This window comes from Somniosus microcephalus, chromosome 10 (assembly GCF_052327205.1).
Source record: "Somniosus microcephalus isolate GS21.2 chromosome 10, FLI_Smic_1.0, whole genome shotgun sequence".
Classification (NCBI taxonomy): Eukaryota; Metazoa; Chordata; class Chondrichthyes; order Squaliformes; family Somniosidae; genus Somniosus; species Somniosus microcephalus.
In genome coordinates, this window is record NC_140996.1 from 93,848,265 (window position 1) to 93,866,692 (window position 18,428).

Here is an 18,428-nt window from a genome sequence, read left to right on the forward strand (position 1 = left end):
TCAATAAGATCGCCTCTCATTCTTCTGAACTTCAATGAGTAGAGTCCCAATCTACTCAACCTCTCCTCATATGTCCATCCCCTCATCATATACAAGCACCCAGGGAACATCGGCCTATATATTTAATTGATTTCAGATATTCCATTTATTATAATGGGTTGGTTATTGAGGTGGATTTGCTTTAATCCCTTCTTTGTACCAACACAGTTTGTTTGTAAAAAGGTACACTTTTCGTGGAGAAGTGTTTGGTTATAATTGGCCTCAGTGCCCCTATGTTGGGAAGGCGTAAAAAAAATTAAGCCAGTATTTATGTTCCTGATGACTGCCAAGGGACCCATTGGAGGTGGACACAGTCAGGGCCAACCATAATGTCTCCTATGTTCGAATAGCCGGCCTACTCTCACCATCTGGGCTCTGGTATGACTAATGAGTACTTAGATGAGGTAGTGGAGGGCAACTAGCACCTATGAGATTTGAGCAGTGAGTAGGCTATTCAACTACAGAAAGCATCACGCCCCAGATCCTATCTTCATCCATAGTCATGATGCCAACTGTAGCATCTTTACTGATGCCACGACTGAAATAAGCTAACTTAAAATAGAGAATTGAACCTGGGATCTGTTGTAGACCTGTGTGACTGAGCTACATGCTGCCATTAGGGGGACTTTTTTTGTTCCAATTTTTTTAAATTGGGAAGAATTATGTAATTTATTGTCACAGCAACATCATGTACAAATGAAGTGATGATGCATTTCAGCATGATTTACAATATTGTGTTTGTAAGCAAAGGAAAAGGTTTGCTAAACATTTTTTCATGAAGATATATTCCTTTAACATAACTATAATATAAAACAACTCCAATAAATTATCTTGTGACTAAGGAGCATGCTTTTATCAACTAAGAAATATGCATTAAGCTCTTTAAGCAGTAAAGAAAACCTCTCAACTCCCATGTGACAATATCTAATGGTCAATTTTGCTCGACCCCATGCCATTAGCGAAGCCTTGCATGCAGCCAGCACTTTCTGGAAAATGGCAGCCAGTGCTCCTTCGACTTTGAAACACAAAGGTATTGGAGATTATTCCGAATTGTTTAAGGATGTTCCAACATTCCTCGGGGCGCATGCTGAGCAGCTCTCCTGTTTTGTACTACATGTGGGCCAATAGCTGCATGAAGTGGGATTTGTCAGCGTTCCATTTTCCAATACCACTCATGGCGGACAAGTATTCAGCAACAACAACTTGCACTTACATAGCACCGATTACATAGTAAAACATCCCAAAGCGCTTCACAGGAGCTTTACCAGACACAAAATTAACACTGAACCAAAGAAGGAGGCATTAGGACAGGTGACAAAAAGCTAGGTCAAAGCGGTAGGTTTTAAGGAACAACTTAAAGGAGGAACGCGAGGTGGAGAGACACAGAGGTTTAGGGAGGGAATTCCAGAGCTTAGAGCGTAGACGGGCAGCTGCCAATTGTGGGTGAAGGAAGTTGGGGATGCGTAAGAGGCCAGAGTAGATTAAAAAAATCTAGCCTACAGAGTCATCTTGTGCATTAACTTCAAGGGTAAAGGTTCTTCTTGCTTTCAGTAAAATGTTTCAACTGCCTGGATAATAACTTATCTATTTTAATAATCTCTGAATAAATTGATAAGTCAGCATCCCGCCAAGAAGATGAAGATGATAACAAAATATTTCAAATTGAGAATTACAGTTCCTATAAGGGAACCATGTCTCCATATGAGAGCAGTTCTAGGATTGATTTGTTACTTATTCTTGACTTTTAAAAAGTCAATTAAAAAAGGGTGAATAGACCTTGTTCATTCCAGGAAGCTACTGAATGGATTGAATTCCTCCTATTGGTTAAAGTACCAATGTAGTCAACAACTGTCTGAATACTGGCTGAGCAAACAGATCGGTAACCATAAAATATTGAAGGGGGAAATATGTCAGCTAAGTTGCAGCTCAATAATAGACAAGAAGTTATGATCATTTAAAAGTTTTGAATTACATGAATAGATTGCATTCTAAATTATTAAGCTGTAACTCTGCATGAGGCTCCGTTGAGAAGTGGTTCATGAAGTTAAATAGAAAGTTCGGTGGACATCAACTGAATTATTTAGTTTTCTTAAGTTTGGCTTTTTATAAATGCCTTGTGAAAATCTGTTTAATGCACAGACATACCACCCATGTCTCTCTAGACATACACTCACTGCAATGTCTGATTTCACTATGTAGGGGGTGGCCTGTGGGGTGGCGCGTGCACCCAGTCAGTTATGCCTCTGACTGTTTGTGAGCGGTTCGAATCGCTCCCACGCCCCTGGGTTCTAGACACCGGACTTAGGTACAAGGCGGTGGTACAGAGAAGACTTGAGTAGATAGGTGGTTGGATGTAAACAAAAACCAAGATTTTATTGAAGAGGAAAAATTGATACAATCTTATGGAAAATTACTAGAGTACACTTCTACAGGCAAAATACAAAAGAATAACTATACTTATACAGGGAATGGGGAACACACGGCACATCGAGGGAAAATAAACTATTTTAACAATCCCCTTATCCTTATCCCGCCCCCTATGCCTAACTAGATTAAGCTATGAGGGGTCAGAACTAATGCTCACCAATCATAAGGGTTTGTTGGACTCAAAACAACGGTGGGGTTCGGGGTTCGCTCTTGGTGCTCTCTGGAGCCTGCTGTCATCATGTGGTCTCCGGGTGCTGCAAGGGCGTTGTCCAGGTTCGAGTACCCCAAAGTTAAAGGCCTAGAAATTCAGTTGGTTGCGCCAGCAGTTAGCGCCTTAAGAGAAGTGAATTTCGGGCGCTATGCGTGTAGCGCCCGGGCGCAGCGCAGTTTGCGCCTCGCCCCAAATTAAGTGGCCCCTTAGCGCCGGCGTAAAGTTTAGCGCCCGCCCGGCTGCGCGCGCAGAAAATGACGTCAAATCCTCGTGCAACGCCCTTTGCGCGCCCCGATTCCAAACTTCAGTCGGACCGCCCCATTGTGCGGCTGGCGGCCAGAGCGTTTGTAAAATGGAACGCAACACAGCCGACGCGGGCCCCGGGGAGCGCAAATTAATGGGCACGTACCCTGCAGTATAAAGGGCAGCCATTTTGCAGCAAACACTCTTGTGCAACGGATTTCTGGACACACAACAAGGAGGAGAGCTAACTGGTTTCGTGCAGCAATAGCTCAGGTATTTTTGGACTCAGGCCAAAGCGCTGCAAGTGCCCTGTTGGAAATTTGACTGTTTGCCAGCATTTGATGGGGGCTGCATGGGGTGCCAACGCGGAGTTTCAGCGCCATGTGTGTAGGGCTCGCAGACGTGGGGTCAGAGGGGCAGCCCTGGCTAGAGGCAGAGGGGGCAACAGGCGTCGGCAACATAGGCCTTACCCAGTCAGGGTATACCGCCAGCAGCGCTCCTACCTCACCATGAGTGGCGCGCGATGTGTAAGAAGGCTGAGATTCCGAAAGGAGGTGGTTGCAGAGATCTGCCACCTGCTTCGCAGAGATCTGCGTCCAAAGCTCAGGTGCAGGACGTCTCTGTCGGTGGAAGTGAAGGTGACGGTGGCATTGAACTTTTATGCCACCGGCTCCTTCCAATCCGCTGTTGGGGACATAGCGAACATATCCCAGTTCGGCGTGCATCGCTGCATCCGCCAGGTGACCGATGCCCTTTTCAGAAGGAGACGCCAATTCATCTCCTTCCCCATGGCCCTGGAGAGCCAGCATCAGCGTGCAGTGGGATTTGCTAGACTCGCAGCCTTCCCCTTGGTGCAGGGCGCCATTGACTGTACGCATGTGGCTTTGCGGGCACCTCTGGAGCATGGCGAGCAGTATCGCAACCGGAAGGGCTACCATTCTCTCAATGTGCAGCTGGTGTGTGACCACAAGCAGCGCATCCTGGCTGTCAATGCCTGCTTTCCAGGCAGCTGCCATGATGCCTTTATCCTGCGGCAGAGTACTGTGCATGACATGTTCGAGGCACAGCCTCCCCCAAGAGGATGGCTACTCGGGGACAAAGGCTATCCTTTGTGTACCTGGCTCATGACCCCGCTCCGCGCGCCCAGGACCGCTGCTGAAGAGGCATACAACGAGAGCCATCAAAGGAGCAGAAACATCATCGAGCAAACTATTGGGGTCCTCAAGCAGTGGTTCCGCTGCTTTGATCGTTCCGGCGGATCTCTGCAGTATTCGCCGCAACGGGTCTCCCAATTTGTCGTAGTTTGCTGCATGCTACACAACCTGGCTCTCCGCAGGATTCAGGCACTGCCACCTGACGTTGGACCACCATCTCAGGAGGAGGAGCAGGAGGAGCAGGAGGAGGAGGAGGAGGAGTACGTTCCCAGGAGGGAGCGACAAGGTCCAAGGGCCGTCCGTCGCCAGCTTATTGAACGTAACTTCTAAGCCCCCTGTCAGGGAATGCCTTGTGGCCATGAAGCAAGATGAATGCAGCCGCTCCGCAAGCCCTCAGCCGGCGAAGGCAACAAAGACTAACAAGAACAACCATGGACACTGTCTGAATAAAGATAAATTTATATTTGACAAAAATGAAACCCCTTCCCACATGAATCCCCAAAACAATCAACGGCCCCCACAAAAAGTGCAACAAACGGCTCACTCCCACAACCTGGGGAGGAGTAACTCCACATTTGAACAAACCAGGCCTCAACCTCGGCCTTAACGCAAAAAACATACCCATAAACAAAACAACCATGGGCAAAATAAAGATGTCCACCGCCACATAAAATGAAAGCAGGCCACACCCTCTACTTAGTGGCCCGCGAGGGCGAGACCTTGTCCAGCCTTTTGGCGCCCCTGCCCGGCCTGCTGCTCCTCCGCAAGCTCTGCCCAGTGGCTGCTGCGAGGCTGGGGGAAGGCGCCTGAGGGTCAGATGTCCTTCCGCCAGATGGCCTTGGGGGGCGGCCTACACGGGCTTTGAGCCTCGAGGAGCCGGCTGTTGATTGGCGCACATGTGCATGGCCACCATCAGCTCCAGCCGCTTGCCGTTGACGCTCCACTGGGGGAGTGGCGGCGACGGATGGTGCAATGTGGGCAAGCTGGCGTATTGGAGGCGCTGGCTGGTGATGTCGCACGCTGGCACTCGCCCGGGCACGCACTGCACGATCCGCACCAATCAGCCGAAGGGCGGATCGCTGTGCTGCTGCAGCGCGGCGGGTGTCCTGGCAATGCCTGGCTGAGGCAGCGCATGTGGCAGCAGTGAGTGCCCCTGTTGCCCTGGTCTGCGCTCGCATCACATCCGCCACTGACTTGACGGCATCAGCCAGCGACTCCATCGCCGGAGGCATCCGTTCCACTACCTCCATCATCATCCAGCCACTCTCGGCATTTGATGCCCCAAACTCCCGCACACTGGTCGCCAGCGACTCGATGGCCTCAGGCATCCGTCCCACCACCTGCATGAGCTCTGTGTGGCGGCGGTCCGAATCCTCGGCCATTTGGTCCAGCTGGCGCACCTCCTCCGAGGTGAAGGTGGCCGGACTGGAGGCGGGACTCTCCCGCTGGGGAGCAGGGGTCCGAGCTAGGCGACCCTTGGCACGTTGCTGCGCCGAATGTCCGCAGCAACTGCACTCCCCTCCGATCCTTCCCCCCTCTGGGGGGAAGGCCGCGGCCCACCCGCAGCCCTCCTGGGTGGCTGGACGCCACTGGTCCCAGCAGCTGCACTCCCCTCCGAAAGTTGCTCCAGGCTCTCGTCCAGGGAAGACGTGTCCAACACTTCGCCCTCTGCTGCGGGACCTGAGTCCTCCCCTGATGGTCCGGGTTGCTCTTCCTCCTCCTCCTCCTCCTGTTCGGAGGGGCTGTCACTGGCAGCTTCAGGGAGCTCTTCGTCACCAGCTGAAAGCAGGAAGGCACAAGAGTAGCTTCAGAGTGAGGAGAGGGCGTCAGCGAGGGAGTCATGACTGGTGGCATTCAGCGCATTGGTGGCACAGTGGCAAAGGAGGTAGCTCGGATGCGCAAGTGTGCCGAGAGAGGGCCAAAAGGCGAGGTCCTTACCATTGCCGGGCAGCGGAGGGTCGGCTTCTCCGCACGCTCTGGGCACAATCACGTGGCCTCCCATGAGGCCACTCACGCGCTCCTCCAGGGGAGTGAGCTTCTGGAACTTGGCGCGGCCTCCCCCGGTGATGTCGCGGCGCTTGCTATTATTCGCAAGTTTAGCCTGCAAGAGAAAGGACGGGCTCTAAGTACGGTGTGTAGCCATGACGTAGTGTGCACTGCCTCCCATGGTGGAATAGCTTGGCCAGAGTGTAGCCCTGATCTAGTGTGCACTGCCTCCCATGGTGGAATAGCTTGGCCAGTGTGTAAAGTGCAGAATGTGCAATTGATGCTCATGACTGTCCCAAAGCTGCTGGCTGAGGGCTGCCCATTATGCCTTTCAGGTGTACATGCAAGACTGAGGAGGAGAGTGGAAAGGGTACTCACCCTGACAATCCTGGTCAGGTCATTGTATTTCTTCCGACATTGCACCTTGTCTCTGGGGGCATCGCCGTAGGACGACACCCTGGTGGCGATCTCCCTCCAGGCTTTGGTGTAGACGCGGTGGGTGGGATTCCTGCCATTGTCTGGGAACAAGATCCTGCGCCTCTTCTCCAATGCTGTCAGCATGATATCCAGATCACGCTCTGAGAAGCGCAGGGCACGCTCACGGGCCTTATCATGCGTTGCCATGGCTCCTTGGCCTCAGCAGCAGTGTTGAGGCCTAGTTTGAAAGCTGCAGTGTGCAGGGCGTGGCAGCAGACCAAATCGTCCCTTCCCCCTTTAAGAGCTGACCGCACCCGCGCTGCGCCCCGCCTCGGCGCTATCCCTCTGCACCGCCAGCTTAGCGCCTAAAGATAGTCGTGTAACGCCTCTTTTAGCGCTCCAGCAACCTCTTAGGGTGAAGCAACTGAATTTCGGCGAAGGGGGCGCAACTTTGGGGCGGGCGCTAAAGTCGGGCGGGCGCTAACATTAGCGCCCCAAAACTGGCTATACTGAATTTCTAGGCCAAAGTCTCTGTTTGGGTACTTTACCTTGCAGGGATGATTCTTCATCGTCAGCCGACAGCTTGAGTTTGTGTGAAGATAATCGCAGATTGGCTGAGGCTGAAGGCCCGATGATTCGAAGCCTCCCCTCAGTTCGTCTCCTCAGTTAGTCTTCTTCAGTCGGTCTTCCCTGCTCCCCTCATCGCGTCCCGCCTCACCTGGCCTGAATTGTCCGTGTCCGCCCGATGCAGTGCCTGGGCGATTTCCAGATGGAGTGGGGAATGGCACGGGCAAAGGCCAGGGGGTAAGCGTGGGACGGGGAAAGAATGACAGCCATGAGGGCGACAGGCGGAAGAGCCGAGCAGAGCAGAGAGAGAGATTGCTACCCGGGGCCTTCAATTATACTCCTTTCGATAAACCCTTATCTGCACGCCAAATCAGGTTAGTTCTTTGTCTTAATCTTGGCGGGCTATTTTAAATAATTGTAGCGATCCATACTAACTGTTTTTAGATGGTCGGTAATCGCATCTACCAGCCCGATAATTGACTTGTTTTGTCATGAATGTTCCTTGATGGGCCTGTCCAACCTCGATGGCTTCCTTAATCTGTTGTCGATTATATATGCAAACTGCTTGATGGCCTTAACTATAGGCCTAACTGAATTTAGATTTGTCTCCAATTTGATCTAATACATAATTCAAAGTCCTGTCTGGTTTCAAAATACAAAGTCTCTCTTCACAGAAACTGCAGCTTTGGTTTTGATTCCTCCACAAGCTGCCTGCGTTGCAGAGTCCAAGTTTTAAAATCTCACAGGCTTTCTGCCACGAGGCACGGACGCCATTTTGGGTACCCTTTTTCATTAAAAATGTCCATGCAGGGTCCCTTATCTTAATAATTACCTTCGGGAAAATGTAGAAATTTTGCGAATCTTACAACTATTGTGACTCTTGAATTTCAATGTTCAGTTTTTCCTCCAACAAAATTAGCAAAATCCCAACAGCAATATAACAGGTTGCACGTAACTGCAGAAGAGTTTTAACCCCGTTATTTTCTAGCTGAATACAGTTTAATGTTGAATATATTTGTACATGTTCAATTATATATTAGTGTTTCAGTATTCAAACTGGTTTGAAATGATTGGCACATTTCATTACAGTTTAGTGACAATGATTATCCCCACAGATCTTACAGACAAGGCACTGAATACATTACGTTGAGAGGCTAAAAATACAGAAAATCAGCTCAGAATTGAAATAGTACATTGTTCGGTGTTCAGTATTTTGTGTTGATTTTCTTAAACTCTTTTAGGTGTTCAGTCATGTACTTGTTCTTTCTACAGCTTGTATACCAAGGAATACAAGCCATGATTATTCTAATCCTCTCCCCTGCCCCGTCCACCCTCACCTCCAAAAACAAGTGCGAGGAGCTCATAGACATCTTGGTTGCTAAGATTGAGACTAACCGTTCAGCTGCCTCTGCCACTTCCCTTCCTTCTCCTAGTCCACCAAGCCAAATTTCTCCTAAGGTCCACGCCCCCCACCCCTCCACCACCCCCGCCCTAGCCCTGAGCTTGCATCTTTCTCTAGTTTTTCTCCTAGCTCACCTCATGGCTGTGGTAAACCACTGTTTGTATTCCACTGTGTACGTGCCTGGACATGCCTCGGCTGACTCCTCCCACAAGTCCTAGTATAAAGGTGACTGCTCCCCAGCCCTTTGTATTCTGGACCGGTCGACCACTCGAGGCAGACCTTCATTCTTTTGTTAATAAAAGCCTTTAGTTACTCTCTTAACTCTCAGTCTTTTATGAGTAATTGATAGCGCATCAATTTTATTAACAAAATTTTTATAATGGAGAAGATCCTCACACCAGCATGCCTGGACTTAGATCATCGGGAGGCGGACTCATCCACCAAGTTTACTCACTGGCTTAAGTGTTTTGAAAAATTCCTGACCGCCTCCGCAGCAATCAAATCGGACGAGGACAAACTGGATGTCCTGACCTCCAAAGTGAACCACCGAGTGTACTCGGTCATCCAAGACGCGACCTCGTACGCGGACGCTATCAAGCTCCTCAAGGACCAGTACACGCGCCCAGTGAACGAAGTGTACGCCAGGCACCTTCTGGGGAGTTGTAAACAACAACCTGGGGAATCGACCGTGGAATACCTTCAGGCACTGTCTGTGCTTGGCCGGGCCTGTGGTTGTAAGGATGTAAAGGCCGTCGTGTACACAGAGGAACTTATCCGGGACGCTTTTGTAGCGGGCCACAGATCCAATTACACCCGACAGCGACTGTTGGAGCAGAGTGACCTCGACCTCAACAAGGCCTCTGAACTCGCACTATCATTGGATGCAGCCTACCGGGGCATGGATGCCTACTCCTCTGCACCGTGGACATCGCGGGGAATGACAGCCTGGGACACGGTAGGACCGCCTCATAGCGCCGTGCCACCCCAGCCACACCCCAGCAACGGCCCAACTACCGCAGCAGTGTCCCAAGGCCAGACAGCAGTGCCCCAAGGCCAGAAATGCTACTTCTGTGGCCAGGCAAAACACCCCAGAGCGCGCTGCCCGGCGAAAAACGTGATCTGCTCGGGCTGCGGGAAGAAGGGACACTACGCTAGCGTCTGCAGGGCCAAAGCCACCCCGAACCCCAGCAGCGCCGCGTGTGGGCCATGCGGGCCGCCATCTTGGGCCTCCCCGGCCATGTGCGAACCACCGGTACAGCAGCCATTTTGGACGCCTCCAGCCACATGGGGATCATGGACGCCGCCATCTTGGACGACAGCCGGAACGCAGCAGGCCCCCAACACCGCCTCATCTGATACCCGCAGCGACACACCGACCCCTACGCTGGCATGCGTTACACTGGACCAAGCGAGACCGCACCAGCTGGCCAGTTCCACAATGGACATTAAGGTAAATGGTCACGATACAATCTGCCTTTTTGACTCTGGAAGCACGGAGAGCTTCATCCACCCCGACACGGTGCGGCGTTGCTCTCTCCCAGTCCTGCCTGCGCACCAGCGGATTTCTATGGCCTCCGAGTCCCAGTCGGCGGACATCGGCGGCTACTGCGTGGTGACACTCGTAGTAGACGGGACTGTGTACGATCATTTTAAACTTCTGGTCCTGCCCGACCTCTGCGCTGCCGTCCTGCTGGGGTTAGATTTTCAGTGCCACCTTAAAAGTGTTACGATGGCGTACGGTGGACCCCTACCCCCACTCACAGTCCGCAGCCAGCAGCTTCCAAATTGCCTGCCGCGCACCAGGTGCAACCTCTCCACACTCAGAGTCACCCCCCCCCAACTGTTTGCTAACCTCACCCCCGACTGTAAGCCCATCGCCACAAAGAGCAGGCGATACAGTGCCGGGGACAGGGTTTTCATTAAAACCGAAGTGGAGCGGCTCCTGAAGGAAGGGATTATTGAGGGCAGCACCAGCCCCTGGCGAGCCCAGGTTGTGGTCGTTAAGACCGGCGAGAAGCAGCGCCTGGTCATCGACTACAGCCAGACAATAAATCGCTACACCCTGCTGGACGCCTACCCACTCCCCCGCATAGCTGATATGGTCAACCAGATCGCGCAGTACCGCGTCTTCTCGACCATTGACCTGAAATCAGCGTACCACCAGCTCCCTATCCGCCCTGAGGACCGCCAGTATACTGCCTTTGAGGCAAACGGCCGCCTCTATCACTTCCTTAGGGTTCCCTTTGGCGTCACCAACGGGGTCTCCGTCTTCCAAAGGGAGATGGACCGGATGGTAGATCAAAATGCGTTGCAGGCCACTTTTCCATATCTGGACAATGTGACCATCTGCGGCCGTGACATGCAGGACCATGACGCAAACCTCGAAAAATTCCTCCGCACCGCCCAACTCCTGAACCTGACATATAACAAGGAGAAGTGCATATTCCGCACAAACCGCCTCGCCATCCTTGGCTGTGTTGTGGAACACGGAGTCATCGGCCCCGACCCCGACCGGATGCGTCCCCTTATGGAACTCCCACTGCCCCACTGCCTCAAGGCCCTGAAGAGGTGCCTAGGGTTTTTCTCCTATTACGCCCAGTGGGTCCCCTACTATGCGGACAAGGCCCGTCCGCTGATCAAGTCCACCTCTTTTCCCTTGACGGCAGAGGCCCGCTTAGCCTTCCACCGTATCAAGGAGGACATTGCCAAAGCCACCATGCACACAGTGGACGAATCCATCCGCTTCCAGGTGGAAAGCGACGCGTCCGACTTTGCCCTGGCCGCTACCCTCAATCAGGCGGGGAGACCCGTGGCCTTCTTTTCACGAACCCTCCAAGGCCCGGAGACCAGACACTCCGCTGTTGAGAAGGAGGCCCAGGCGATTGTGGAGGCTGTGCGTCATTGGAGGCACTACCTGGCCGGAAAACGATTTACCCTGCTCACTGACCAGCGTTCAGTTGCTTTCATGTTTAACAACAAGCAGAGGGGCAAAATCAAAAATGACAAGATCTTGAGGTGGAGAATCGAACTTTCCACCTACAATTACGAGATCTTGTACCGGCCCGGGAAGCTCAATGAACCCCCGGATGCGCTATCGCGTGGCACCTGCGCCAGCGCGCAGATCGATAGACTGCGGGCCCTCCACAATGACCTCTGCCACCCGGGGGTCACCAGGTTCTTCCACTTCATCAAGGCCCGCAACCTGCCTTACTCTATTGAGGAGGTCAGGACCATGACCAGGAACTGCCAAGTCTGCGCTGAGTGCAAACCGCACTTTTATAGACCAGACAGGGCCCACCTGATAAAAGCCACTCGCCCCTTCGAGCGCCTGAGCGTTGATTTTAAAGGGCCTCTCCCCTCCTCCGACCGCAATGTGTACTTCCTCAATATTATTGATGAGTACTCCCGTTTCCCGTTCGCCATCCCCTGCCCGGACATGACCAGTGCCACGGTCATTAAATGTCTGAACGACCTCTTCACCCTGTTCAGTTTCCCCAGCTATATCCATAGCGACCGGGGCTCATCGTTTATGAGCGACGAACTCCGTCAGTACCTGCTAACTAGGGGTATTGCCACAAGCAGGACCACCAGTTACAACCCCCGGGGGAACGGACAGGTGGAAAGAGAAAATGCGACAGTTTGGAAGGCCGCCCTGCTAGCCTTAAAGTCTAGGGGCCTTCCAACCTCCCGCTGGCAGGATGTGCTCCCCGATGTGCTCCACTCTATTCGGTCACTGCTCTGCACTGCCACTAACGCCACCCCTCATGAGAAAATGTTTGTCTTCCCAAGGAAGTCCACATCGGGGACATCGCTACCGCCATGGCTGACGTCCCCAGGGCCGGTCCTACTGAGAAGACACGTGAGGACCCATAAAATGGACCCCCTGGTCGAGAGGGTCGAACTCCTCCACGCCAACCCCCAGTATGCTTACATTGCATACCCGGACGGGCGGGAGGACACAGTCTCCATAAGAGACCTTGCACCCTCGGGGGCTGCAGTAACCCACTACTCACTACCACCCCCCCCCACGATCCGATATCCAGCCCCAGCAGACGGCAGGCCTGGGCCCCGCGACCCGCTCGACATCTACGAGGACGACACGCCTGTGCCACAGCCTACGCAGGACTCGACGCCGGAAGCTCCACTACCCCTGCCGTCACCACGCCGATCACAGCGGCAGACAAGACCTCCGGAGAGACTCCAATACACTAACTTTTAATACACTTCACCCCGCCGGACTCAATTTTAAACAAGGGGTGAATGTGGTAAACCACTGTTTGTATTCCACTGTGTACATGCCTGGACATGCCTCGGCTGACTCCTCCCACAAGTCCTAGTATAAAGGTGACTGCTCCCCAGCCCTTTGTATTCTGGACCGGTCGACCACTCGAGGCAGACCTTCATTCTTTTGTTAATAAAAGCCTTTAGTTACTCTCTTAACTCTCAGTCTTTTATGAGTAATTGATAGCGCATCAATGGCCTCTCTGAGAGGCCATCTTGTCCATGAGACCCACTTCCTGTTCCCTCGACCCTATTCCTACCAAACTACTGACAACTCAACTTCCCTTCCTGGCTCCAATATTAACTGATATTATTAACAGTTCTCTCTCCTCAGGTAGTGTCCCCCTCCCCTTCAAATCTGCCGACATCACACCCCTCCTCAAAAAATCCACCCTTGAGCCCTCTGTCCTTGAAAACTACTGCCCCATCTCCAACCTCCCTTTCCTCTCCAAAGTCCTTGAACGTGCTGTCGCTTCGCAAATACATGCTCACCTTTCCCGCAACTCGATGTTTGAACCCCTCCAAACAGGTTTCTGCCTCTGCCACAGTACTGAAATGGCCCTTATCAAAGTCACAAATGACATCCTATGTGACTGTGACCATAGTAAATTATCCCTATTCATCCTTCTCAACCTGTCTGCATGTCTGCAGCCTTTGACACAGTTGACCACACCATTCTCCTCCAAGGCCTCTCCTTCATTGTCCAGCTGGGTGGGACTGCACTCGCCTGGTTCCATCCCTATCTATCCAGTCATAGCTAGAGCATCACCTGCAATGGGTTCTCTTCCCACTCCCGCACCATTACCTCTAGAGTCCCCCAAGAATCTATCCTTGGCCCACTCCTATTTCTCATCTACATGCTGTCCCTCGGTGACATCATCCATAAACAAAATGTGCACTGACAACACCCAGCTCTACCTTACCATCACTTCTCTTGATCCCTCCACTGTCTATGATTTGTCGCGCTGCTTGTCCAACATCCAGTACTGGATGAGCAGAAATTTCCTCCAACTAAATATTGGGAAAATCGAAGCCATTTTCTTCAATCACCGCCACCAACTCTGTACCCTAGCCACTGATTCTATCACTCACCCTGGCCTCTGTCTGATGCTGAACCAGACTGTTTGCAACTGTGGCATCCGATTTGACCTTGAACTGAGCTTCTCACCCCATATCCTCTCCATCACCAAGACCGCTTACTTCCACCTCCCTAACATCGCCCATCTCCGCCCTGCCTCAGCTCATTTGCTGCTGAAACCCTCATCCATACTTTTGTTCCCTGTATATTCGACTATTCCAATGCTCTCCTGGCCAGCCTCCCACCCTGCTCCCTCCGTAAACTTGAGCTCATCCAAAACTCTGCAGCTTGTACCCTAACTCACGCCAAGTACCGTTCACCCATCATCCCTGTGATCACTGACTTACACTGGTTCCTGGTCTGGCAAAGCCTCGATTTTTAAAATTTGCATCCTTGTTTTCAAATCCCTCCATGTCCTTGCCCCTCCCTATTTCTGTAACCTCCTCCAGCCCTACAATCCTCTCTGATCTCCTCCAATTCTAGCCTCAGCGCATTCCTGATTTTCATCGCTTCAACATTGGCGTCTGTGTCTTCAGCTGCCTAGGCCCTAAGCTCTGGAATTCCCCCCCGTAAACCTCTCTGCCTCTATACCTCTCTCCTCCTTTAAGACACTATTTAAAACCTAGCTGTTTTCTATCCTAATACTTCCTTATGTGGCTCGGTGTCAAATGTTGTTTGCTAATGCTCCTGTGAAGTGCATTGGGACGTTTTAGTACTATAAAAGTGCTATATAAATGCAAGTTGTTGTTGTTGTTCCACACTCACCAACCTGTGATTGTCCGATCATCAAGCATCAGATGGGTTGGTTGGAGGTGGGTGATGTTATGAAGGTGGAAGTAGGTGGTATTTATGATGGAGAGTATATGGGGTCAGAAGCTCAGCTCGGATGTTGAGGTTGCAAACACTTATGTTTGGCCTGAGATGGTGGCTGGGAATGGTACAGACATTGTGGCAAGAGGCACATGCAAAAATTCAGTTTTCCCAGTGTTTACCTAGACAAAATTACATCTCATCCAAGACTGGGTATCAAACAAATGGTCTGAGAGCACAGAGGGATCAAAAGGTGGTGAAGAGCAAGATGTGGGTGTTATCAGTGTACTTGTGGAAGCTGGCCCCATGTTTGTGGATGTGTCATCCAGTGGCAGCATGTAGAAAAGGAGGGGGCCAAGGATAAGCCTTTGGGGGTTCATGAGGTGATGGTGCAGGGTTGGGAAGAGAAGCTATTGGATAGGCAAGAGTTGAACCAGGTGAGGACAGTCCAAGCTGTACAACAGAAGAGAAGCATTAGAGGGGGTTGATGTTGTCAACCATCCCCAAAAAGGGTAATGTACCATGGTCATAATCATGGAGATGTTTATGACTTTGGTAAGGGTTGTTTTGATGCCATGATAGGGGCAGAAACCTGATTGGAAGGATTAAAACTGGATAAATTAACATTAATCTTCAATCTTTAAATTGTTCAATTTGAAGGAGATTATGTACTATACTCTCATTGATTTAAAAACATAGCCAAGGTGCAAGATCATGGGTTACTGCATCTCAAACTGCAGTACATAAGACAACACATTCCCATTGCCCCTCATTTATTTGCTTGTAGAAGGTTTGATATCCTTGGGGCTGCCTTAGCCCCAGTAGTCTGTGAGTGGATATGTGTGCATTTCTTCTTGTGGATAATGAACTCATGAAGCTCTGAATTAAAGTATTCTACAACATCAGATGAATGGGAATAGATGGAGGGTAGCAACTAAACAAAGAAAAGGGGAAGATCCAAAAATATAAAGCTTTAAAGAGGAGAAAAGAGAATTGAAAATTTAAAGATGAACAACACCGGGAGTGGGGAGTACTTTCAAAGCTAAATACTCTTGTGTATTTAACAATAAATCCTCCCCATGAGATTTTTCAACTGTTCAGGGCACTTCCATTCCTGAAATCAGCAAAATGGCCGTTGAGGGTAACTTATGATATGGCTCTCCATGTTTTGGAAATTGGAGTTTGCAGAGCCATTTTATGGCAAACTCCCTCATCAGTTTTCCTTGGGGATGCTGCAGCAACAACAATTATCTGGCGCTCATGTCTAGTCTTTCTTTCTGAAAATGGCTCATTTCTGGGCAGGCAAGCTGAGACTAAGGGGACGATTTTCCCATTGGAGGCAGGTTGGAGGCGGGTTTCAGTTTGGGTGGGTTCCAAACCCGCCTCCTCTGTCAGGTGGGAAAAATTTGCGATTTTCCCCTAATTGGCCAGTTAATTTCAGAGGTGTGGGTTCCCCTGGGACAAGCAGGGCTGGATTTTGTCAGTGTGGACGGGCTGGAGCATGTCAGGTGGAAATCGTGCCAGGACCCCGACTCCTAAGTGAAGTGTTGAAAAAGTGCGATTTTCCCCTAATTGGCCAATTGATTTCATGCGTGTGGGAACCCCTGGCCCAATGAGTCTTTTCAGACAGAAAGTCGCCTCCGATGACGTCATCACTGCTGCTGGATTTAAGGCCTGCAAGCAGCCTTGCTTCGTCTGGAGACAGCAACCTTTATGGGCATTGCTGTTTTCGCCTTCTTCATCAACTATGTCCAGCAGTAGGCCAAAGTGTGCTCCATGCTTCGATGAGCCTTCCCTCCAAGCTCTGGTGGAGGGAGCGAGATCCAGGAAGGAGGTGCTGTTTCCTTCCTCAGGGAGAAAAAAGCCATCCCAGCAGACAAAAGCTGTGTGGCTGCAAGTGGCCCAGGAGGTCAGCTCCATCTCGCTGAGCCACAGAACCTGGCTGCAGTGCAGGAAGAGGTTTCATGATCTTCTCCGAACAGGAAACGTGAGTATGACTTTCCCATCACCCTCAATCTGATCCCCATCGCCTCTCCTCACCAGCACACTGGTTTGCCAACCTCATCCTCCAAATTCCACTTGACACTTACATGCCTGCACCATTACCCATTCCCTCTCTCTCTAAGGTCACATTCACTTAACTATTCAACCATGCAGCCCTCACACTCCCTATCACTGTGATGCCATGACAACAACTTTCAGCACACAGGGAGGGTCCTTTGTATCCTTCTAAGCATCTATGCTATGAATTCTCTATATTCACTCCTTCATTCTCACTCAAACTTCACTTGTGTCCCTCATTGCAGGAAAAGAGAGCCCACAATAAGAGGGAAAGAGCCATGACAGGAGGAGGGCCACCCTCAGTAGCCCAGCTCACCCCCTGGGAGGAGGCGGCCCTGGAGATCACTGGAATCGAGGAGGATCCCCAAGTGAGGGACGGACAGATGTGCGCATCGCAGCAAGCTGGTGACAGAATAGTTTGGCATCTCTCTCATTGACATTGCATGAGTCACTGATAATGAACCTGATGCTCTAACAGATTGACTTATGATCATCTGCACTTTTCAATGTTCATCTAACCTTGACCTCACTTCTCTAACTCCTTTACTCCCCCACAGGACCATCGAAAGCCCCCGTTCCCACTGTCCAGGAGGAAGAGCCTGAGCTTCCAGACTCCTCAGATGAAGCTGCAAACTCTGAGGGCGCAGCGTCAGAAGAATTCAGAGCATCCAGCACCAGCGCAGACACTTACACCTCGGTGGGACCTTCGGGACATAGAGCAATGTTGTCACCTGGTGTATCACAGCTCACAAGTGAGCATCAGTAGATGGTGGAGACAGGGACAGCAGTGGAGAGTCTCGTTGGAGGGCGCATGACTCTGCCAGCTCAGCTCAGCTGCATGTCGACCCTGTGCCTCCGGAAGGAGAATGGTGCTGGAACTCCAGGAACAGGTGCAGGAGTCTCTGGCAAGTTTCGTCTCCAGGGTCGCTGCGAGTGTGGAGCGAATGGCCGAGTCCATCGTGAACATGAGCAGAGCCTTTGTGGAGGCATTGGCGCATGAATGCATTACCGCAGAAAGGATGGCAACCTCCGTGGAAAGGATGGCTACCTCCATGGTAAGGCTGGCTACCATAGAGGAGAGGATGGCTACGGTAGAGAAGAGGATGGCTACGTCCATGGAGGAGCTTAGTCGCCAGGGTATGGAAAACATTGTAATTGTTCAGAATAGACAGACATCTCTTGAGGAGTGATGGTCAGCTATTGAGCAAACAAACCAAACCTTCATGCAAGTCCTCTGGAGTAGGACTTCCAGTGCAGAAATGTGTCCCCATGGCCCCCCTGCAGTGCAGCAAGGTGCTGGCAAGCCACTTGCTAGCTCTGAAGTGGGGCTGACCCATGAGAGGGATGTTGGTGGCTTACAACAAGGAAGTGGTGGCTCCTCTCCAAGCACTCACATGATCATGCCACTGCAGAGCCCTGAGTCAGAGCCCCACCAGAGTCCCCACCCAACTGAGATTGGCGTCTCAACCCCTACATAGCTGCAGACTGTTGCCGAGCCCTCACAGGTTCGCAACCCCAGAGAACGCCCGCCAAAGGTGTCGAGACAGGAGCAGCAAGAAAATGAGCAAGGGGCCTCCACATCTGCTGAAGCCACAGGGGAAGCACCACGTAGGAGCATGCGTAAGAGGAAGATAATGCACAAGTAGTCACAAGGGTTGCCACTTGGGTGTAATGTTGTGTTTAATTTTGAGAAGCCATAAGTTGCTTATTGTCATAAAAAATTTTGATGGCAAACTGTTGCAGTTGTGGCGT